Source organism: Delphinus delphis, chromosome 14 (genome assembly GCF_949987515.2).
Source record: "Delphinus delphis chromosome 14, mDelDel1.2, whole genome shotgun sequence".
Classification (NCBI taxonomy): Eukaryota; Metazoa; Chordata; class Mammalia; order Artiodactyla; family Delphinidae; genus Delphinus; species Delphinus delphis.
Genome location: NC_082696.1, coordinates 86451881 through 86478135, shown reverse-complemented (window position 1 = coordinate 86478135; position 26255 = coordinate 86451881). Strand labels below are relative to the sequence as shown.

General features: G+C 35.9%; 1 protein-coding gene and 1 pseudogene across 1 annotated transcript in view; one reads left to right on the top strand and one right to left on the bottom strand.

Moving 5' to 3' along the window:
• The window catches only part of EYS (eyes shut homolog), a 1667443-nt gene that overhangs the window by 1227805 nt on the left and 413383 nt on the right, over window positions 1-26255 (bottom strand). The window lies entirely within an intron of this gene.
• On the top strand, window positions 971-26198 carry LOC132437414 (phytanoyl-CoA dioxygenase, peroxisomal pseudogene; annotated as a pseudogene).

Sequence of the window (26255 nt, the reverse complement as noted above, 5' to 3'; positions counted from 1 at the left end):
GACTGCTCTCAGACCCACCTTAACTGTGGGTGTGCTGGCATTTGGCTCTGGTGTCTCTCAGGTGTTGTTTTCACCAGGCACCAAAGCAGATCCACTGAGGTCAGGTCCTAGGGTTGCAGTAGTCATGCACCTGGACCCACTGTGGGAACTATGGATGCAGCTTAGGCTTTGGCCTGGCCTGATCCCTGCATGTACATGCCCACAAAGCTGCTAAAGCCCAACCCATCCCTGCTGCAGGGGCACTTGCTGTCCTTACAGATGTTTTGCAGGCACTGAATTTAGGAGCCATCAGTGGAGGAGTAACTCCATGGTTCACGCAGCTGCGAGGAGGGATTTCAGTGCTTCTTCCTTAGTCACACGGCTCCTGGGATTCAGCTGTGGTTTCGGCCCCACCCCTGGGTGGATTTCCTAGTGCAGGGAGCTATCCATGCCCTCCCAGGACAGCAGGGCAGGTCCTGGTACCCACTGATAGATTTCCTAGTTGTGGGGGCTATCCATGCCCTCCTGTGACAGTGGAGCAGGTCCTAGTACCCGCTGGTGGAATTCTTTGTGGCAGGAGCTCTCTGCACCCTTCCGGGTAAGCAGGGGTGGGTCCTGTGGCCCACTGACGGATTTCCTAATGGTGGAAACTCTCTGTGCCCTTCAAGGTCAGCAGGGGCAGGTTCTGGGGCTCACTGATGCAATTCCTAGTGGCAGAGCTGTCCATGCCCTTCCAGTTAGTGGGAGTAGGACCTGGTGTCTGCCCACGAGTTTGGAAGAGGCATCCAGTGCCTGCCTCTGGAGCCCAAGATGGTGACAGCAACTCACACCTGCCCCCAGAGCTCCTGTAGGTGGTGTCCTGTTGCCTGGGAGTGCTCACAATGGTAGAATTTCTTATGGTGGTCCCGCCCCTCTCCTTGTGCGCCTCCCAGTAATGGTGCTTTGCTTCTCTGGTGGGCCCAGGCTTCTTCCTAGTACACCCTCAGTTGCCATGGGCCGACCTCTTCAGGTTGCTTCTGCAGCTAACCCTGGTTCTCTCCCTGGGACTAAACTTCGGAGTCTGAGCTTCAGCCCCCGACTGCCACCCACACCGACAGTGGGGTGTCTTAGGTTGGGAAGCACAGGGTGGCAGTGCCGACCGTCTGTGCAGGTTACTCTCGGCTTTGCCCTCCACAAACCGGTTGCTGTTCTCCCCTTTTTTAGACTCCGAGACTCACCCTATGTCCGTCTAATTTATCCACTGGTGAGGAGCCTTCATAGGGTACGGGAACATTTCCTCCTTCACAACTTCCTCCCTGGGGCACAGGCCCTGTCCTGATTTCTTCTTATTCTATTTTGTTTTGTCCAATCCAGTTACATGGAGGTTTTCTTGTCTTTTCAGATGTCTGAGGTCTTCTGTCAGTGCTCAGTAGCTGTTCTGTATGAATCGTTCCACTTGTAGATGTTTTTTCAATGTTTCTGTGGAAGATGGTGAACTCTGCTTCCTACTCCTCCACCATCTTGCTCCTGCCCTTCTTTATCACTATTATTGAAGATTCTTAATAAAGATACTTTCAAAAATATAGGAAATTAAATATACGTCATTGGGAGTTTAAATATTTTTAAAGTCCAACTTTCCTTAGTGAGATATTAAATAAGATTTTCAAAAATAATATGTATTTATGTAAATCGTAAATTAATTTTTACTTCCACCATTTAATTCAAAAGCAATTATGATCTTTAACATCTTTCTGATTTCTTTTCCCTAAAAGAAATTAATAATTTTTTATACTGAAATTATTATGCAGTATTCTTTATTCATTAAAGTATCTCAACATTTTCAATTGATTTCATTAAACTATTAGATATTTTATGGCTTTGTTTTGCTATTAATAAAATGTGTCAATTTTAAAACTCACATTAAATTATAATAATTATATTTACTTTTATTTCCCTTCCACTGGGATTATTCAAATATGATCATTTTTATTCAACATTTATTGATAAAATATTTTATATTTGGTAAGGTGAATATTGGAAATTTTCTATTACAGTGGCTAGTACTAGCAAACAAATCACCAAAATATACACTTTTTTTCTTGAATGGATGCAAAGAATTATAAAGTTAGCTTTTGTCCCTAAGACGCAAGGGCATGGAATGTTTATACTAATAACATTAATAACATTTGAGCTCATAAAAATTAATTCTACATAGAACCATTTGTCCTCATATTCAAGAGTAATAAATGAATGTTATTAAATCACATTGTCATAATATTAATAAAGAAAAACACAAGAGAAACAAAAAAATATATAGGTTTTTTAAAATTCCACAAATATTTACTGAATGCATATGATATGACTGGTATTCTAGGTGTTTGTGATTATTTAGTGAACAAAACAAACAAAATATCTCCACTTGAATATTTGCCTAAAAAATTACTCTAGTGTTCATATAGATACATCATTCTATTGACCATAAAATAACATAAAAATATCTATTATCTGTAGGTCTTTTTGCATAAAATATGCAAAATATTTATGCAAATATTTATGCAAAATATTTTGCATAAAAATATTTCCTTACAGATCATGTAAGGAAATAAATTGATATATTTTTATAAAATGGCTGATGGCTTAGCCATCATTGAATGGCTCAGCATACATTGAAGAATAATGAGATAAATAAAGATCATTCAAACTTTTGATTCTTAATTTTAAATGAAGAAGGTAAAATTAAGGGACAAAACATACCTCAAAAAGGTGAATTCTCTAAGTCTAAATTACTCACAACTACCCATGAGTTTCATACACTTTATTAAAGTTTATCACTAACTTTTTCCACATTTATATTATTACCAAGTCTCTTTTGAAGTATTTTGGCAATTGCATTGATTTTATATGCAACTTGACTACTTGATTTTTAAAAGGTTGTTTGAGCAGGAATAATTTTAAGACACAGACACATATATATATTCACACACACACACACACATAAATAGAACCATTTCTAGAGTAGAACATATGTTATATATTAGATTTGTATAGATTGTGAAGCAATTTATGGCTTAGCATTTGTTGCTGAAAGTTCTGTCCTCTTTAAAAATCTGGGACTTCATATAGTAATTTGTAGTCTACTGGCTGCTAAAAATTTGTGTGTGTGTGTGTGTGTGTGTGTGTGTGTGTGCGCACGTGCACGTGTGTATGTTTTGAAAATAATTCATTCAAAATGCTTTTTTTAGGAGTTTCCTTTTTTTTTTTTTAACTAGGTTGAGAAATGGGTACAAACTACCAAGGAATTTTACTCAATCTGGTCAACAGAAAGTTACTTAATGTTTCCCTTAGGGAAAAGACAGAATTAATGATATCTTATAAAGCAGAATTTATTCTGGGTTTTTGCTTCATTATTTACCTAGAAAAGTATCCAGAAAATGGAAGGGATGATTCATTTTTCCAATATGTTAATAGTTTGATAGATTACTTCTAGCTGTGAGAAACTAGACTCCAAACTTATTTGTTACTATGTTCTGTCAAAATCCCGCAAACAGAAGAACTATGGGATTTCTCTTAGGCTTTGTCAAATGTCCAACATACCTGATGTTTTATTTCAGGAATGAAATACAGCATATTCTCTTTAAACTGCCAAGCCTTGGAACTAACACCATTAATAAGAGTGACTTTAGAATGTAAAGTCAAATATCCATTCCTCTTTATGTGAGGATACAGAGGTCATGCGGTCACTTTGCTAGTGAAGACAAGTACCTATGACAATGTGCGCTCCCTTGGGAGGCTCCAGGAAGAACCTGCTTCCTTGGCCCCTTCCGTCACCTTTAAAGTCAACAGTGTAACTTCGTGCTTCCATCCTTACACAGCCTCCTTCTGTTTTCAAATCTCTGTTTCTCACTTCCTTTTGGAAGTGTATTTGTGATTTCATTTAGGGCCCATCCAAATAATCTAGGATAACCACCTCCTCTCAAGACCATTACTTTAATCACTTATGAAAAGTCCCTGTTACCCTGTTATAAAGTAACTCGCACAGTTCCAGGGATTAAGTCCTGGATCTCTTCAGTCTGCCTACTGTCCATCTGTCTACCCTCTGGCATTCTGTACACAAAGCTAGACCTCTGGTGAGCACATCAAAAACAAAACCTGGTTTTCAAATTAAATTCCATTACATTCTACATTTCATTCTATTAATCTATTAAATTATTCTCATTTTTCCTTAGATATTTATTTATAGTCAGCTACCACTACCATACAACAGGGTTATTACGTTTAGCATCAGTTATGGCATTTATTTTCTATTTAATCTATGTCTCGGACCACATTCATTCCTACTTCATAAGACCCAGAGTAACCTTTCTAAAAATCAAACACAATCATTTTACTCAGCTCTGAATAAGACCCTGTTAGCTGCTACCACTCATGGGACAAAATCTAAACTCTATGTTTTGGAATAAATTGTCCTTTCTAGTCTGACACCAAAACTCCATTCTCTTTTTTTACCACTGCTCAACTTTCCACCCAGTATACCAGGCACTCCAACTACACTGAGAATTACCACCATTATAAATGTGCACTGTAAAATTAACTCTAATTCTCTGCTTGGCAAGCTCCTATGCATCCCTCAAGAAGAAGCTAAGCTTCATGAAGATGTTTTTGTTTGTTTGTTTCTTTCTTTCCCTTCTGCAATGCAGGAGCAATGGCTGCTCCATCTTTGGGTCTCTACACTCATTCATATCTCTGTTGTATCTCTTGTTGTGTGTTATTTACTTTTTAAAATTATCACTCTATCTCTTCAATGTGAATTTGGGCGTGTGGAAAGTACTGTGCCCAGCTCATCTCTGCATCCCCAGAGCCTAGAGCTTGGCAGGAAGCACAGACTCCCCAAAGGTGATTAGCTGAAGGAACGAGGCCTTAAGAGCAAGTGAGAAAACTACTGCCCATAAAAACAGCCTAATGATGAGCTCTCTCCCTCTCCTCAAGATGCTGCGGTGCTTTCAACTAGATCTCTCCCAGAAATAGTCACTGACTGAACATGAAATTAACTTCTATTTCTGTTTTTTTTAAATATAGACTTTTACTCCTTATTTCCCACAGAAAAATTTTAAAAATATATAAAACATCTGCTGAAACATACATTTGACTAAGGTTTGCTTGACTGGAATTTTTTTTTTTTTTTTGCGGTACGCGGGCCTCTCACTGCTGTGGCCTCTCCCATTGCCGAGCACAGGCTCCGGACGCGCAGGCTCAGTGGCCATGGCTCACGGGCCCAGCCGCTCCACGGCATGTGGGATTTTCCCGGACTGGGGCACGAACCCGTGTCCCCTGCATCGGCAGGCGGACTCTCAACCACTGCACCACCAGGGAAGCCCTTGACTGGAATTTTTAAACTACCTACTGATACAGTTGTTATATCAATTTTCCACAGCCTTGCCAACTATGGAGATTTTATATTTTCAAAACCTACTTTTCTTAAAAGAGTATGTTGCTAATGCTTGTTATTATTTCAAAATATAGTTATATGACTTTTTCCGTTCACACATTAAATAAAGGAACATGTTTGCAGATTTCTCTAATTTTAAAACTTCTGTATACTGACTTAAATATAACTCTCTCAATCAATCTGTTTTTTTCTTAATTGAAGTATAGTTGATTTACAATGTTGTGTTAGTTTCTGGTGTACAACAAAGTGATTCATATATATATATATATATATATATATATATATATATATATATATATATTCTTTTTCATATTCTTTTCCATTATGGTTTATTGTAGAATATTGAATATTGTTCCCTGTGCTATGCAGTAGGACCTTGCTGTTTATCCATTCTGTATATAATAGTTTTCATCTGCTAGTCCCAGAAACAGACTCACAGACATAGAGAATTTCTGGTTTTGAATTATCGTTATCAATGAGAGAGAAAGAGAGTGCCTGCTTGCTTTGCACAGAGGCATGAAACAGTATTTTTTCCTAGAAAATAAAGTAAAATAATCACATCAGCTAGGTCACCTAGGCTACTCAATTTAGCTTCTCACATTCTACTTACTAAAGGCTGGGTTGCTTGGTTAATGTTTATTTACCTTACTGGTCAGCCCTCGGGGCTGTTGCTGTGGGTGCTGTAATGGACCACCCAGAGTCCCCTTCCTCTCTGAAGCCCTCCTCTAACCCCTGCTTCCAGGTGATAATCTACAGCTGGGTCCTTCCCTAGGCTTTGTCCTTGCCTGATGAGAGCTGCTTTGGCCAATGTTGTGTCACACCGACCACCTGCCAAGCCATCCCACATCCAATTACTGGTTTATACAGAGGTACAAGACCAAGCCCCTTGGCCTTCATTCGGGACATCTCTGAAGGGCACCCCAGCTTGAGTGCTTTCTGTGGGATTGCCTAAGATCTCGGCTACAGCATCACAGCTCAGCTTGTCTTTCTGTCCATTTCTCTTTCCTTTACTCCCTCACAGATATTGCTCCCAGAGGATTTCACAACAAACTCTCTACATGAAAAATCTCATCTCTTAAACAGTTTCCTGTGCAGTCCCATCTAAAAGAGGTAGAGCCAAAGTGGTTTAGCACGTGGACTGAAAAATGGCATTTTGGAGCTGGCTGTGAGCCACCTGGAGAAAACGGACTGTGGTGGCTGTAGGTGTAGTGTGAATGAACCCAGAACCCAGTGTAGTAGTGCAAGTATTCTGTAAGATGTTACAGCAAAACCTGAAGGAACTTTTTGGACAATCCAATACTATCCCTCCCTTTGTTGGAAGATGACACCAAGATCACTGTCTTGCAAGATAACATGCACCTGCACTCCACTAGGACTTAACCCCGCCTAGCTGGAGGTGTCAAGATCACATGACAAGACTTCCAGACCACATCTTCCTTCACATAGAGGTCACTGGCCTAGCCCCACACTTACAGAGGCAGTGAAAAGTATAGACAATTGTACCAACAGTGGATCCTCAAAGGACTAGTGGAGTCTCACCTTGGCACCACTCAGTTTGGGACCCTGTGACTTTAGTAAAGCAGCTATTTGCATAGGAATGCAATATATGTTGACTATGAATGGTAATGTTAAGTATTCCAGATCTTCTGTGTAATTACTTTATAGTCAAAGCCCACTTTCCCAATTCACCTCTAATTTACATGAATCAAAATTAAATGAGTGATTGAGAAGAACTGCAGATTGAAAAATCTGTAGACATTTTAATTACTAAATATTTTTCTTATATCACATATCATTTAAAAACATGATATTATGGGCTTCCCTTGTGGCGCAGTGGTTGAGAGTTCACCTGCCGATGCAAGGGACATGGGTTCGTGCCCCAGTCCGGGAAGATCCCACATGCCGTGGAACGACTGGGCCCGTGAGCCATGGCTGCTGAGCCTGCGCGTCCGGAGCCTGTGCTCCACAGTGGGAGAGGCCACAACAATGAGAGGCCCACGTACCGAAAAAAAAGAAAACAAAAACAAAAAACACATGATATTATGCAATAAATATGGATCAGATTTCACTACTATTTCATGCTGCTATTATATATGTCTATGTATTAGTATATACATATATGTATATGTGTATATTATATATATATATAATAGTATATATTTTATATATAGTATATACTATATGCTGCCATATATACATGTATATATGTTTGTGTACCTATAAATATATATATATATATATAGTTATAGTTATTTTCATAAGAGGCAAGAATAGTTAGGTTTGAAAACTCAGTTTTCTTTGACAAAATACACCTGTGGGAAGCTCAGCCTTTCGTAAAACACGAGTATAGAAGGCATCTTGTTCAGTCAATTAACAGATACTTACTGACACCCTTCCACATTCTAAGCACCAGGCACACAGTAATCAGTAAGGGAGAAAGGGTCTCTCAGATCACAACACCATCAGGCTCACAATCTGCTAGGAAGACAATGAGAAGGAGGAAAACACACACACATACACACATATGTACACACATACATGTGCACACACACACACACACACATACACACACACACACACATACACACTGTGTATAAAATCACCAGAGTCTGTGCCATGAGGAGATATAACAGCTGGTCCCGAGAGTGTTACAACACATGTTTAACAAAAACAAATAATTTAGCTTGGTGGGTTAGGTGATATTTTTTTAATCACATTTTATGGTAAAGAGTTTTTCTGTGTGTGTGTGTGCGTATGTAAGAGTCCTGAGGGAAGGGCCTGCATACTGCTTACCATTCTACCTTCAATTCAGAGCATAACATTTTGAGTTTTGATTATATTTGAATCAGCATACAAGCTGATCTTGCAAATAAACCAAAAGCAATTGGTTTTGCTGTCAGCAAATGATGTCAGCAATTCATGAAACATTTATCAACTGAAGTCAGTGCTAGCTTCTGCCCTAGGTCTTGAAGACTCAAACTGTATACTAAAGTATGATTGCAGAAACCAAATGATGAGTATTTATTTCCCAATATTACCTAAATTGTTTTCATAAATATGCACCTTGTTTTTCATTTTTTTAATGAGCTTTACTATCATTTCCAGGTGAAAGTGATAAAATGCCCTTTTGTCTAAATATGGATATATAAAATTAAAATATAGGATAGAATAAAATATATTAAAAAATTCCTCTTTTCTTCTCAAAACCATATCAAGTTTTACATAACTAAAATGTAGGGAACAAACATACATTGAGAAAAGTATATTAACAGTAGCATGAAAAAGCATTTTGCATTTAATTACATCATCAAATTAAATATACAAGCATTTTAAATAGTCATAAGAATTCATATGTACATTAACACAATATTTAGGTTTTTAAAAATATTTATGTAGATTAAAAAAAATAGCCTTAAGGAACTGCCAGAGACATTGATTCAGAAATTGTATAGGCAGCCTAAGCAACAGAAAGAAATCCTGGCTAAGTTAACCAAAGGAAAGAAAACATATGACAAGAGAGAATTTATTTAAAGATTATTAGGAGGACTTACATAAAGTAAGGGAAAACAAAAGCTCCATAATGTAAAATTCAAGGCAACTCCTATGATCTCAAAAGGTTAACTTTGGTGACTTGATCTAATCACCTGAGGTACTTGTTAAAAATGACAGATTCCTGGGCCCCAGCCCAGAAATACCAAATCAAAATACCTGGAGATGACCTCTGAGAATCTGCTTTTCAACACCATTATGAAGGGTACTTATGCTCTTTATTATTTATCATTCGAGTGACTCTGCTCCAATATGCTGTTTTTCTACAAAAGTCAAATATTTCTGGGAGAAAAATCTTCCCCTAACCTGCAAAACAATCTATACACTCTTTTTTTCTTATACATATTACATTCTACTTTAAATTGCTATTATTTATATGAACATAATTTTCTCTCACTTTTCCCATAACTTATAAGTGTATTGAGGTCAGCAATATTATCTTTTTAGTCTATGTATATCTCACAGTACAAAGAATGAAAACTTTTAACATATAAGTCCTTAAAAAAATTAATTGAATTGAATGAAATTAACTTCCCATATAAGGGTGATAGCTTTGTGGGTAAGAATACTATGTTGAATGGATATTTTGGTGTGTGTGTGGCTCTAAAATTTTTTAAATTAATCATATTTTATATGTAGTAGTGTGTATATGTCAATCCCAATCTCCCAATTTATCCCTCCCCCCACCTTCTCCTTCCCCACCATAACCATAAGTTTGTTTTCTGTACCTGTGACTCTATTTCTGTTTTGTAAATAAGTTTATTTGTACCATTCTTTCCACATATATATATATAAAATAGATAACTAATAATGACCTACTGTGTAGCACAGGGAACTCTACTCAACACTCTGTAATAACCTAAATGGGAAAAGAATCTAAAAAAGAGTGGATATATATATATATGTATAACTGATTTATGTTGTACAGCAGAAACTAACATAGCATTGTAAATCTATAATAAAATTTAAAAAAAATTAATTCTAAAGGCTCTTAGTCCATTTTATGTAAGAGAAAAAATATATGGCAGGCTAATAGTTAAACTCACTTGAAACCACATTTTCCCAAAGAATAAAAGGCAGAATCAATGATTTTGTCTCTCATATATATTTAGTAAAATATACTAAGTCCCTAAATCTTTTTACTTCTCTGAAAATGGCATTTGAGATTGATTGGGTTGGGAACTGCACACATTTTATTATTATTTATCTGCTTACCCTGTCATCTATCTGAGAATTTCTAAGGCTGATTAAAAAATTTACTGTTTATTGGTTTATTGAATAAGACATAATAATAATAATTTTGTTTCCAACAATGCCCATCTGTATTAGTTTGCATGAAAAAATCAGCTTTCCTTACAAAGGAGTGCATGATTATAAATAATGTTTAATTCAGGACTCAAAGCAACAATTTATCCTCTCTGTGAAATAAGGAGTATTTCCCAAGAGGAAAGACCTCTGGTTATTCCGAAAATGTATGTGTCTACAACATATGAGATGGAGACATCTCTTAGGATATTTTTTTGTTTTAAAAAGTTTTTCTTTCTCTATTGCAATTCCAACTTCCCCATATATATCACATTCACATAAATAATTGTCCTTTAAAACTAATAAACCCCTGAAGAAGAACTGACTGTTAACAAATGGTCATTTACTGAAAACATAGCTAAAGTGGATGTTACATATAAATGAAGGGTTGTTAAGATCAGAGAGGTCACATAGTAAATTTCTGTACCTTTTATAAACTCCTAAAAATCCCTCCTTTTGATTTTCCTACTTCATAAAATTTCCTTCAATTTACTAAGCAAAGCATAATCATTCAGTAATACTTATACTGAAAATAGATTTTATGTTAAAGAAATATAACTTAGAGCCAAATATTGTATTAAAATTTGGAGAATATTTATATGCTATTATAATTTTTATAAATGATTTGATAAAACTTTTTAAGCTATATTTTAAGTAATAACTATAGATTAATTATTGCATTAAGTTCAAGTAACATTTTTAAATAAACTACTTAAAGTGAAAATCGTATTTGACTATCTTTATACTTATTATTTGCTTTTAAATGCATGCATTATAGTGAAACACGTGCGTTTTAAAATAAAAAGGAAAAGAACTAAGAATACAAATAATTATTGCTGAAAACCAGGTGGTGATGTAAAGAAGCTGTCAGATTAGACATGTTCAGTTATATTTCACAGTTGCTTTTTGGGAAACATTTCTTGTCAGTTGTTTAAAAATCAGTATGTGATGAATATAAAATGCGGTATGCTCAAAGTGGAATGGCTTATAAATTTATAGTATTAGCCTATTTCATAATGCAAAGACCTATTTTTAGCATAACCATCTTGTCAACTAATATTTACTATATGTTATGAGATCCATCTCCATTCATGTAGAGAGAAAAGAGAGGTATGATTCCGTCTCAAATGTGTTTCAATAATTTTATGAAGCAGCCAATGTGAAATTAAAATGAGATGGAAATAAATTTCCCAAAATATGTAACTAAAACTATATTAGCATATTAATTAATATTACAAGTGCTAAAATCATGGTAAATCTGGCAGGATGACTTAGGAAAGTTAGGTGACTATCTCCTATGGAAAAGAAGAGAAATCACAGTCGCTTTCCTAATGACATCTAATAGTGTAAAACTAATTGGGAAATACATTACATTTAGTACTATTTTTCTTTGTTTTGGGGGGCTAAGAATTTAAAAGGAGAGTTCATAAATACGGGATGTTTCTCAGGCCTTGCCTGGGAAAGATTGAGATGAATCTATCCCATTAGAGTTAATCAAAGGTCCTAGGAAAGCACTTACTTTAAAACATATAGAAGTGAGGAGAGCTCACTATGGACAATATTTGGTAGCAAAGAATCCAGGCTTTCCCCACTGTGGTGTCCCAGATGAGAATATTACTCAGAAGCAGGAAAGCAAATTTGAATCAGGACGTACCCAGAGGAAAAAATTCAAGGTCAAACCCACTGTGGTTGGAAGAAGAAGTTCAAAATCCTAGATGACACAAAAGCTTGATGGCTGTACTTTTCAAACTTTAGTGAGATTAGAATTTTGTGGAAGGCTTGTTAAGGTTTTTGGGCCTCACTGCAGAGTTTCTGATCCAATAGATGTGAGATGAGGCTTGAGAATTTGCATTTCCAAAAACTTCTCTGGTAAAGAAACACATTTTGTCTTATAGGATCTTAAGACCTTATCATTAAAGAAAAGAATAGAAATGAAAGTAAAAGCAGTGTATCTTCCACAATTGAGGTAGATGCCCTACCAGAAAAACAAACCACCACAACAAAAAACACCACCAAGTTTTGGAGACCTGAAGCAAAGAAAGCTAAGATGTGAAACTAATTATTTAGAACAAGCTTAAAGATGGACATTGGCTTCAGCTGGGAGGTTTTCCAAGTTTCCAGGGGCAACCAGATCAGGGCATGGATCCTGGAAGCATCTGACTATAAGTTAAGAGTGAGGGGAAAAAGCAAAGATCAGTTGTTGACAGGTAGGTCCTGTCAATTATACCAGTGACAGAGTAGAATATGTTAAGGGGGATAAAGAAAATTAAATAACCCATGAGGACCAACGTCAAGGTCAAAAAGTTGAGCAAAATACTTATTGTGTATATATATATATATATATATAAAATCAAAATGACTCCTTTTGATATGCAATAAAAATATGTTTAAGCAATATAGTCACATGAACAGTGAAGGATATTTTCAAAGATATATAGTTACCTAGGTTAATTAACAAACATGCATTACAATTTTGAGAACTGTAAGCTGCCATTCTTGGGCCATCACAAGTTATTTTCCATATAAGATGAAGTCAACACCATTGTGGGCATTCCTTGAGATGTCACTATTTAAGAGCCATGCAGTCCTCAGGGACCCCACCAAACACTTTGGTCCCAGGTAATCGTATATAATAGAACACATGTCAAGTAAAACAAATGACACATTTTGTTTCCATTGTTTTTGGTTTTGCCAATCAAGAAAAACAATACAGACAGGATATCTTCCCTGTAAGGGGCAGTAACAGAAAATGTACTACAAGCTTATTCTTTCCCTCCACATAAAATACAGCAATGCTAAATTTTATTATTATTTCCATGTGCTACAGTAATGTCCAATGATTATGGAAAAATGATCTTAGTTTAAATCCCACCCTACTCCCTCAAGGCACTAAAAATAGTGCAGAAAAATTTCAGAGGAGCCAAGTTAAAACTAGGTCATAAACAGAATATGTGGCTGTTTCATGAAATAGCCCAGAACATGTGATAAGGATGATCATATTTTTAAATTAATCTTTAGCCTCAAGATAATTCTCCAGAATGCCACAATAAATATATAATATATTCCTTTATATGCTGTATTTTTATGGTACATTATTAATGAAACATGAATTATTAAATGTGTATTTTAATAATTCATATCACAGCATGTCTGATGGTAACAAATATAGTTGTTTTTATGCAGCTGCATTAATGCATGTATTTTAATGTGTCCCTATCTCTTTTACGTTAAAGAGTGATGTAAGTTTATATGTGACATATGCTTTGTTAAGTTTTATGAATTAGACAATATAAGAATATCAAGAGGAAAAGTAGACTCAAGATCATTAGCAATGTCAAATTGAATGGGAGAAAGCATTTTAAAGTTTTATAAAACTAATGACTTCTCAATAGGCCTAAGGCTTTAATAGCTGGGATATAGTTTCTAGTCTTCAATTTCATTAAAATGTACGTGGGAAATGGTCCATTTGAGTGAGTTAAGACAAAAATTTCTTGAGGTTCATGATACCCTTAATTTAGAATGAGAATAGGTCTTGAAAGAGCATAGGGCTTTACAGATAGGTACAGCTCTCACTGTAAAAACAGGAAAACTCAGATCCAGGTAATTTAAGAGATGCCATACTTTGTCCATAGAATCAAATCAAAAAGGTTTGATTAGTGAATCAGTAACTACAGAATTGCCCTAAGGTCACAGAGCCAGTATTTCTGAGCAAATACTACATATGTACTGAATTTCAGAACACAGATCTTTCTACTGTGCTCAGCTGACTAATTCAGAGCTTAATTTTCCTCCTTTTTTAATTCATCCCTTCAGCACATAACTATTGAGCGTCTATTTTAATCCAGGTGGTGTAGTAGGCTCTGTAGATTCAAAGATGACTGATTAATGACCCTGGCTCTCAGGAAGCTTGTGTGGGGAAATAGGACAGGTAAGCTCCCTGCATTAGAATGCAGTGTGGCAGAGCAAAGAACTAAATGCAAGGAAAAGAAAAAACTTTAGTCAGACTTTGTCAAACTTCTATTCAAAGTCCTTCATTGATTCTCCTCCTCTTTCAGAGTAAAACATGGAGCCTTTGTGAGAACCTACTAGGTCTGTGGTCATCTGCTTCCATTCCTTCTTTCTGAATCATCAACTCTCAACCATCCTTTCTCACTCTAGCCACACTCACCTCCCTTATTTCTTGCAGACCCGAACATGCTCTTCCTTGGAGAATCTGACACCTGCTGTTCCCTTCACCTTGAGCACTCTCCCAAGATCATCCATATGGCTCACTCCCTCACTCACTTTTTTCAGCTCTTTACTTCAATATCTCCTTTTACTTTTCCTGATCACCTCACAAAAATAGCAATTACTTCCATATTCTACCCATATATTTCCTCATATTGCTCAGGAAACTGTAGCACAGAAAAATGACATAATTAGACCAAAGTTACAGTTTATAGGTGGTTGAGCCACAATTTGAACACAGCAGTCTGGCTTCAGTCCCGAGATCTCAGCTACTTCATTTTACTGCCTCAATAGTAGTGGAATCCAAAGAAATGGAAGAAATATTGCTGACCATTTTTAAAGGGATACTCTCAAGAAGGTTTCCTCTTGGGCTAGAAGAGAGTGATGGGATGTGTCATGGAGTAAAGAGGGCATTATAAGTGACAGATGAAGGAGAGAGCTTGCCCTGCCAAAGCTGTTGTCAGATGATACCAGCTGCAGTGACTCCAAAGAATTACAACAACAAATAAATCACCTCACTCTAGTAAGAGGTACCTTGTTAAACCAGATAATCATAGATTTTAGGAATATCAGCCACAGTAGTACCTGTAGCAAAAAAAGGGGAGCAGAGAAGACCAAGCCAGCAGCACTATCTCCCCTTTCTCTCTGCAGGGTTTACGTAATTAGTGAGTGTAGTTGAAATGTAAATATAAGGATTTAGGAAGCACAACTCATGTTATACTTTTTCTATCTTTGATTACGTACCACCATATGGTATCTTTTTCATCTTGGTCAGTACTTAAAATCAAGTATTTTCACAAATTGAAATTAGAAGCTGACTCAGATGACTATGCCAAAATTCAACAATTAAAAATAGGTGATGGCACATTGAATTACACTGCACTCATGAGTCCATATAATAAATTTAAAATAAACAAATATTTCAGATTAATAATAAACAATATAACATTTAAAATTATTTTTATTTACTGTATTATATTTTTATTGATATTTCGTGTGCATGTTTTTATAATTGTATTGGTGGAATAAGTCATGTAGCATGTAATTTACACATAATTCATATTTTAGAAAAATGTGAACAAAATATTTTATTTATTTATTAGGGAATCAAAATCAAAGAGGTTTGGAGACTGTTTACAAAAGTTTGACCCAATAGTGCCATGGATATCCATTGTCATTGAATTCAACCACTATGGGTATATACAGAAAATTTTAAAATGATTTTGAAGAGTTTTTAAAAAGTTAATTTTATTAAATATTAATAACCTAAAGTAGATATCATTATTTAGAGTTAATGGTAGATGTCTTAGAAAATGTATAAACATAATTTATACAAAAATTTTCCAACCATTTCATTGCAATGAATTTATACTTAATAAATTAGAATTTTACAGCAAAACCCCAGATGTAATTATTAATAATGTATAACCTTTAAAATAATGTATAATAAATAACATATAATAATTAATGTTAATATAATAATAACTAATTAAAATATGTTTGTATGTGATTTACATAGAATATTTTTCAGCTCTTTGTTAACAAGATCTAAATATATTTAGGAAGTGTTTTTTAAAAAGTCCTTGTAATGCTTGTCAGTACCAGAGAAATGGCTGTCAAGCATAGATCTATTAAATAAATAGATATCATATTATGAACTTCATGTCAGTTTTACTTTTCCTTCACATTGATATTCTGGATCCTTTAAAAGATAAATTATTCATACTACACCTCATCTTTTGATATACTGCAGAGTATAACTACACAGGAATTAGCTCTGAAAGAGGTCATCTACGGGCCAAATGTCAACAGGAATCTTTGCTGCCTACACAGAATAAGGTACACTGTGAAGTAAGAGAGACTTACTTATCTGAACCTGTTTCAGCAGAGTGTACTTTTTCTCTAGTGAAAACATAAAAGAAGATAGATCACTGCATTATGTCAATTAGTCGACTCATTCTTCAGCATGAATATAAGAAATGAGGAAGCATATGAGCTACTTGTGTCAGGATAAGCAGATAGATAATAAATACATATACACTCATTTGAGTCTACTACAACACTAAAGTTCCCACACTATGCACAAAAATTGTGCTCAGAAAAGTACATTAAAAGGATAAGATGAAAAAAATTGCTGGCCACAAAATTTAAATCATTATTTAAAAGATATTGTGATTCTACTATGAAACCTGTTTAAAGATTCCACCCTTTTTTCTTTCCCCTGTAGTTTCATTAATGAGGTTACTGTAAAATGGACATGCTGATTTTCTACCAGGAAAAGAACATTTTCTTTGTTATTGTTTCTAAGTTTTTTATTTATGTAAGGGTAACTTCCACAGCTTGGGTCTTGGTGGAAAAATATCCTGTAGCCCAGTCTTTAAATGGAGAGCTCATAAATCCCTGGAACAGAGGAAGATCAGTTTGGAACAAGCTTTCACTATTTTGTAGGGTTCAGACACCAGCACTGTAGACGTTTGGTGGAGGCCATCAGGTACTAGTAAACTGAGAAAGCACCAAAGGGGAACAGTGTCTAAAGCACGGAGAGGTCACCAACTCCAGGAAGGCTTTCTATGTCACAACTGGCCTGGACTTACCAAATACCCTGGTTATTCAAAAGAAGATGGACATTCTGATTCAAATATGCCATTTTCCTGATATTAAATTTGGAAGGTAATTCAAACATAAACCATTACAGAACAACTACCAGAACCCAACTACAGTCCTCTCAGGACAGATTTAGTCCCTAGGCCTCCACACAAACCACCCTTCTTCTTACTCTTCCAAGGATGGAGAAGAGATGACCCCATTCTGGACTAATTATCCCACTGGATGACTTATCTTCTAAAGGAGTAGATAAGTTATTGAATGATCAATTGAAAACTAAAATATATGAGACAGTATTTTCCATATAGTTTTCTGGAACAGAATATACTGGTTATGGCTCTTTTAGTAATAAAATTCAAAATAACTTTTTTAAAAAATTGCTGTTTTTTTCCTATTTTTCTAAACTGTCTTCAAAAGAATGTGCAATAATTTTGCAATTGGATTTTAATGTTATTAAAGTGTTACTTAGAGAATTTCAAAAGGTAGCTCAGCACTCTGTATAGTAATCAATTTTAGTATACAAGAAAAATAAGACCATGGAATTATTTGAAAACATAAAAAAAAATTAGCTAGTATAAATAATTGTTAGATAAGACATAACTTTAAATTGGAAAATATATAATTTCTTATAAACTTATTTACAATGTATTTATGACATTTTGCACAGTAAAGAAATCTGAACTACCTCTGCATCTTACACTGCAGCCCAGGGTCTCTTTTGCTGGTGGGCTTCTCCCTCTGATGTAATCCAGGTTTTAGTGTCATTCGTCCCTCCAGCCCACTCCAATTGTAAGAAAACAAGTTTCTGCTAGCAGAAATGTTTCTTTCCTAGCTTCTGGAAATTTCAAGTTTTCAAGAATTTTTCAGATTCTCTCTCCCTTTAACAAAGAAATGATAAACTATTTGTAAAATTCATGGGATCTATAACTCTTGATCAAGATCAGAAAATGAATATATATTGGTTCCTCCCTTTACATCACATTTATTAATTTTCTGGTATATCTTTTGCATTTATGTGACAAGGAGTATCTCCTGTTTTATGACTACACAGATATAGGACAGTCCTTGTATAAACTGGTCCAGTAGGTAGCAGTTAGACTGATGCAATCACAGGTCATCATTGAGAGCAAAAGCAGATGGCCACTAAAGACTGCTTTTGTCAAAAAATCACCAGGAGCCTGTGAAAAGGTCTTAACCCACAGAAATATTATGACTTTGCTTAGGGCTAGAACTTCTCCTCTTCTGTCTGCCTGTTAATTGCATGAACAAGAAGTAACAAATGATTTTCAGGTCTGACTAATTAAGCCCCTCAGTAAGCACCTCAGGCTCTGGCCCCACTTGTTTGGTTAAGTCACCAGTCTGGAGAAATGGGGAGATGCCCTCCTTATTTAATTCCTGCCTTTTATGGTTCTCTGCTCCCCTCCACAATCTAAGCAGTTCTAGAAGAATTTACTTGGAACAATTTTGTCTTCTTTTATCTAAATTAAGTCAAACTTTTTATCTAAGGAGGAATAAAAAAACAAACATTTTTTTTTTTCTACAGGAACATCTCAATAGGCATATATAATGATTGATACGTAACTTGCTCTACAATAAGATCTGATTGTATTAGGGTTTTACAGACATCTATACATAAATCATAACAACACTGATTATAGTTTGGTTTTGAATTTTGATTTGCATGAGTTATTCATTCGTTTCCCCTTAGAGACAATAATAAGGGCCAAATTACAATTGGACAATTATGTAACAAATTGAAAATGTTTTTCTACATTATATTCCCTTGGATTTTTATAGTCTTAATTTTAATATTGTTTTATATTTGGTTTAAATTCATTTATTTTTAAAAGTGTTTAGTTTGTCTTAGGATGCCAAAATATACTTAAATGTCAGACTAAAGAGTTAGTGTATTTGTGGATATATTTATTACAATTCATCGCACAAAATTTAAGAAAAAAAATTGAGAGGACACATGAAAGAAATCCATTGATTAGCTAGTTAGATTGGCAAATTTTAAGAAAAAAATTTTCCTCTCTCTGTGTCCACTAGAACACAGTAAGAACAAACTCCCTGGTGGCTTAAGTGCAGTAATTGGTACCACTTCAGTGTGACCAGGGGCTCATATCCTTAGAAACTGTTTTCAAAATCTTTGGATTTTTTGATGTTTGATGATCAGTATATTATTCCAATCCTCAGTAATGAAAAAGAAGCCATGGGGCAGTTACTTTTCTCTTAGGAATTTTTCTTATTAAATTGAGGGGTTTGTAATTAAAATTAATTTCTTTTGGTAAATTTTGAGTTTATTAAAAATATTTATAGCTGGATTAAAATACAATACCTTAAAACCTTTTCCCATTAAAAAACTCATTCACTCTTATGTGTATACAGAACATTTAATAAAATATCTTAAAAGCCAAATTTTGAGAAATTTTACACTTCAAAATTTAAATTTAACTTATTTAGTAAGAACGCATCTTCAATAAATAGCTCTAGTATTCAAGCTTTAATTTGTATAAATACATTTTTATGTTATCACCTTGGGTAATTTCTGGATTGAAGTCATTCACTTGACATACTCCCAGTCATCTGAAGAATGAAAATTGGACTTCAAAAATCTGCGGCAAGGCAATAAATCCCTGCTTTAAGAAGTGAGGGACAGCAATGTCCTCTGAATTTTTCCTCTTAGACTCCTCTCACCTCATGATACTACCACCAACTCTCACTTGTCTCTCAGTGCCTATCGCTAGACTCCTCCTTAATTTTCCATGCCATTCCAGTAATGCTTCATGCCCGTGACCTGGCTGATTCTGATTCAGCCCATCTCTCTCTTACCAAATGTAAAATAGCATAGCAAGTTCTAAAATGCATTGTACGACAATTACAGGGTTATATCTCACTCCAGTCACTATAGCCATTAAATGAGTTTGCCAGCTGAGTATCCCACCAAAGAGGAAAGCCGTCAATTTTTATAAGATTGTGAATGTTTTCCATACTATGTTTCTGGTTCAGAAGTAAACTATTCTCTAGTAACCTGCTTGTAAGCCTAGGAACTGACGTTCCTGTGTTCCATTACCTCTCTTACGTCCAGGGCACTTGTACCCAGATGCTGTAAGTTTCTCTTACTGAAACTACTGATGAAATGACTGTATCTTTTCTTACCAATATTCCCTCTACAGCTCTGGTTCTCTGTCAAGCTTTAGCAAGAACAAATGAACAGCAGTTCTCAGTTTGCTCCAGGCTGCTTATAAAATTAAAGGTCCAATTTACATCACATAGGATTTGTATCTGAAGCTCCCATTCAAATCTTGGAAGAAAATCTCAGTTGGGTAGCAAGAGGTTGGCTTCACACTCTCAAACTCCAAGTACCCTGCAAATATCAAATCATAATTTAGTAGAAACTGTGTACAGTCATCCCTCGGTATCCTCCAGGGATTGGTTCCAGGACTCCTGAGGATATCAAAATCTTTGGTTGCTCAAGTCTCTTATATAAGAGGGTGTAGTATTTTCATATACCCTACACACATCCTTCTGTATATTTTAAATCCTATGTAGATTACTTATAATACCTAATACAATGAAAATGCTAGGTAAATAGTTATAAATACTAAACGCTATGTAAATGGTTGCCATTGGGAGGCAAATTCAAGTTTTGCTTTCTGGAACTTTCTGGAATTTTCCTTTCTGAATATTTTGTCTCTTAACTGGTCAGCCTACTCTTTCCAAACCAATGTCATCTAACAGCCACTCCTTTGATGACTAGGGCCTTTGGACTTGCTTGTCAAAACCAGCTAAGGAGATTACTTTTTCCATAGAAAGTTTCCACTTGAGAGAGAAAGCAATGATTAGCGTCCTAAGTCTCTACTTTAATCCTAAATTTACTTTTTATTATTCTAGCTCTACATTCTTTTCAGTTCCAGTTAATCTGCAGATAAGAAGCTGGCGCTTTAATTTTAGTCTCTGGCTGCATTACCTCTGAACAGCCCATTCCCTGAAAGGGTCTGTCCTCTGAGTGCTGGCTTCCATCCAGGTGAGCACAGGCTGGATGCTGAGTGCTGCTCGAGCCAGGCAGCCCAGTGACCACCAGAAGCCTGTGCTTATGCACTATGGCTCTGCATGTGAATCTTCGGTGATATACTTTAAAAACACAAAGCCTAACACCTCGTTTCTATTTCCTTAATTAGAATCCCCAGGAAGTGAGTCCCAATTAGCAGGTATTTTCAGAAATGGTACAGGTGATTGTGGTGTGTTATGAAGTCTCTGAAATACTGATTTGATCTCAGGATTCTCATCGTTTTTAGTTTTGTGAGTCCTGTGGGCAGCTGAACTCAGGCTCTGATATTTACAGAGGCTCAGCGAGGCCTAGAAGAGAAGGAAAATACGGGAGATGCACAGGATCTGCAGACCATTCTAACTCTGCTTTACATCACAGTGTGACCATGAGAAACCTGGTTTATTTCCAAGAGGCTTGTGTTTTTCTTTGTAAAATACATCTTCTATGATATACCGATAAACTATAAAAGCAGTCCTAGAAAGGCACACCACAGCACAGAAAATAGTGGGATCTACATTTTCTGACATGCAATTAGGTCTTGATTATATATATATTTTAAGAGTGACAGGATCAGTAATAACACTCTAGACCTATATGTCTGTATATATGTTCATATACTCATTCACACTTACATCTATGTCAATCACATGGGATTCTCTTGAGTTTTTGTTCCAGATTTTTTTTAAGTATAGAAGATGGATTTTTCATCTTAGTCTTTTAAGTGTAGCACTTAGATGACAGGAGATCTTCTTTCTCTGAGAGGGCAGAGAAGGCCAGCAACTAAATCAGGGGAACTAACCTGGAAGGCTGTGGCACTAAAATTTAGGTGGAGTTAGCCAGATTAAAGGCTTGATGTCTGAAGAGAGACAGATGTCTGAAGAGAGACGGGTGGACGTGTTCTGCTTTGTGTCCATCAGATGCAGAGCATTTCATCAGAAATGTACCAATCTCACATCAAGTCTTAAAGGATTGCCCGAGAATCCCAGCAGCCTGAGATCATGTAGAACAAAAGCTATCAGCAGTTGCCAAATCCATAGAATCTTGGGATGAGTACAGACTCTATGAGATTCTTGTGTGTGTGTGTACGTAATATGCTTTATATGTATTTCTTTAAAATTTGTATCAGAGTATAGTTGATTTACAATGTTGTGTTAGTTTCGGGTGTACAGCAAAGTAAATCAATTATACATATATTCACTTGTTTTTTTTTAAGATTCTTTTCCCATATAGGTCATTACAGAGTAATGAGTAGAGTTCCCTTTGCTATACAGTAGGTCCTTGTCAGTTATCTTTTCTATACATAGTAGTGTGTATATGTCAATCCCAATCTCCTAATTCACCCCCCCTCTTACATGATATTGCTTATATGTGGAATCTAAACAATTCCACATACAAAAGGGTACAAATGAACTTATTTACAAAACAGGAGTAGAGTCACAGATGTGGAAATCTATGGGATTTTTAGTCTATGAGAAATCTAAAATAAGCTAAAGAGATAGAGATAAAGACCTACCAATTCAATTCATTCATCTATCCTTTATTTTCTCTGTCTCTCCCTCTCTCTCATCCTCTCTCTCTCTCCCTTCCTCCTTCCTTTCCTCCCTGTCTCTCTCTTTTTCTGCAGCCACAATTAAATCCTCCCACTCCTCCGCAGAATAAAAAAATATGGTTTATATTTGTTAATTGCTTTATACGTGGCAGGCAATGTGTTAAGTATTTTACATTCAGTATCTTATTTTATCATTATAACAATCCTGCAAAGTAACTGTTATTAATATGTGCATTATTATAATGAGCTGAGTGAGGCTTAGAAAGGATAAGTGACTTGTTTGAGGTGGCACAGCTAGGAAGGGAAGCTGTGGGCCTCAAAGACCTGTCCCCTACGTGCAAGCAACCTTTGGTTGTGAAAGGCATGCTGCACAACCTGACCCATTATAATCGAGAAAATGCAAAGACCTCTCTCTGTTATTCTTAACAAAAGCTTTTCATCAGTTTACATAAAGAAGCTATTTATCTGCTAGCTGTAATTAATCTGTATGTATTATAACCAAGACAAGTTCATATATGAAATAGTTAACCTGGGCTCCAGAACTTGATGCTGGAAACCTCTTGATATCTGTTTAAATCAGGATGGTTGGCAAATGGCTAAAGAACAAAGACATATTCTCTTTTGTGTGTATGCACTGACATGTGTATGCACATTTGCGCACATGCTTGTTTCCACATATGCATATCCACTCTCTTATTCAAAATTTCCTACACTCTTCACAATTGATAAACTCCTCACAGACAAATGGGGGATTGGGATGACACAGAGTTAGAACACAATGGAGCTCTTCATTGATGGAGATGAAGGATTTACAGTTCTTTGGTCACTGCTCTTGTCAGTTAATAATATACTGTTAAGTCAACCTGTTCTTCTGAAGGAAGATGTGTGTTTTTTCTCTTATTATCTTAAAAACAGTATCTGAACACAACATGAAAGCTTTCTAAAAAACAGTTTTATATAGACTCAACCACTTAAAAATGGCATCCATGTAAATGGTAGAAAGAATATTTTTTAGGAAAAAAAAATAAATTACTGTGTAACTATTCACTAAATTCTCAGAAATAAATTGTGAAGCCCAGAATTGAGTCCTAGTTATAGTGACGTAAATACAACAAACAATAATATAAAAGTACAATGCTGGTATTGAAATACTTTGACGCTTAACCTGTCTGATAATGCTTTGGAAATAAACCTATTTATTGATGTGTTTTGGCTAATGTTGGCAATGGAAATTGTATTCAACCAATTCTAAATCATTTTTTAAACTGGACTATTTCTAGGAACTGTGAACTGTCCACTTTTACCGGAGACTCTGAAAATGGAAAATTTCTCTCCGATTAGTTACATTGTTAGACAACAGTTATGAAATTCACACTGCTCCACAGATTTCTAAACCTCAAAACTCAACCATCTGTAAAATTCACTTCTCTCTAATGAATCTTGGAATAAGAAAGAAGGAAAAATATGTCTGAGCTTCCAAAGTAGATATCATAAGTCCAAAGTATTAAAGCTCATGTATTTCTTTACTCAGGTGGATCAACAAATCTTTTCTAGGATCCATTTGTTTTTACTTTGCATATAATCCTAACAAATTTGGTTATGTATTTCACTACCATGACAGACTGAAAACAACAGATTAGAGATGAAGAAATGGGGTGCTTCAGACAGACATATTAGCTGATCAAAATTGACAATTGAGGGGAAAACATTGAAACAATTATACAATCATCAGATGAATGAACTAAAATTCTATATTCCTCTTGGATTATACAAGGAAAACAATTCTATAATCTACCATATTGTAGAAAGGAAAGAAAACTGACACCCATCACATTGAACCACTTTCCTAAATGTAATGTTAAATTATTCTCAATAAATTCTTAGACTAAAATCTGTGTAATGAAAAGTAAAGATCTGGGTAACAAATTTTTTTAGGCAAATCTTATTCTACATAAACAAAAGTAGGCTGTTTGGAATGGACATACCCAAAGGACTTCATTTTGTGTCACCTAATCACTACAGTGCATTTTTAACCATGAGTTTGGTTGTTAGCTGATGCATCATGATTTAGATTAAACTTTTTTGCTATATATTCATTACTGAAGGCCTTGTAACTAATCAATTTAATCAAAAGACTTAATTGAATTTTGGGATCGCATTAAAATCAATTAGCCATTGATTATTTTTTAATGCTCTCAAAATGATTTGAAGCATTATATCCAGGCTTTATGAAAAGTTATAATTTCATTCACAAATTTTCTGATTAGCAAATGTCAATACATAAAGAGACTGACACTTCACTGTTATTGCAAGTGAGGCGAAAACAATATATTATTATGTGCTTCAGAAAAGAACTGGTATGAAAAAGTTAGATTTATTCCCTTTGTCTTAAAAACAAAAGCACTGAAGCCTCTCTAGCCTCGGGGAGGCGGGGCCACTCTCAGAGTTAAGTGGGGCCAAGGCCAAGCCACCGGTGTTCCCCCGAAGGCCACGGACAAGGACCACCCCTCCCCTCTGCATATCTTGTTGTGATACCTCGGCACCGCCAAGCCGAGACCATCATAGCTCACCCCACTTCAGGGGCTGTTTTTCCTGCCAGTTTCCATAGTCAACAATTCCAGTATACTCGTGAAAATAAAGTTCTAAGCCTAGAACAGAGAAATTTATGAAGAAAATGGGTTTCTTGTCATTAAAAATTTGGTGACTGATGCTGATATTCAACACTTGAGGGATGAGTTTGACAGAATCTGCAAAAAGGTGAAACCACTGGGATTGATGGTGATGAAAGATGAGACCATTGCAAAATCACAATATATGCCAAGTGAGAAAGTGACTACCAAGGTCCAAGATTTCCAAGAAGATAAGGAACTCTTCAGGTATTGCACCCTCCCTGAAATTCTGAAATATGTGGAGTGCTTCACTGGACCCAATGTTATGGCCATGCATGCAATGCTGATAAACAAACCTCCAGACTCAGGCAGAAGACATCCCGTCCGTCACCTTTTGCACAAGGATCTGCACTATTTCCCCTAAGACCCAGCAATAGCATCTTTTGTGCCTGGAAGGCCATGGAGAACATTGACCAGAGCAATGGCTGCCTGGTTGTGCTCCCAGGGACACACAAAGGTCCCTTGAAACCACACGATTATTCCCACTGAGAGGGAGGGTTTAACATCATATTCCACGGGGTCCAAGACTATGACAGAAATAATACCCGGGTGCACATCATGAAGGAGAAGAGAGACACCATTTTCTTTCATCCTTTGCTTGTCCCTGAATCTGGTTCAGAACAAAAGTCAAGGATTCCAGAAGGCAATTTCCCACCATTTCGCGGATGCCAACCACCACTACATCAATGTTAATGGCACCAATCAAGAAAACATTGGAAAGGAAGTCTTAGGGTTAGTCAGTAAATCTATGGAGTGAAAGACGTCAGCCTGAAGGATGTTTGGGAATTTCGAGCGCACATCGTGATAGGAGAATCAACCTTTGAAATAGCCCTTTGCTAGAACTCTTTTAAAGAAAACCAAGATAGAATAAGGTGTCGGAGAAAAATGTTTTCTCAA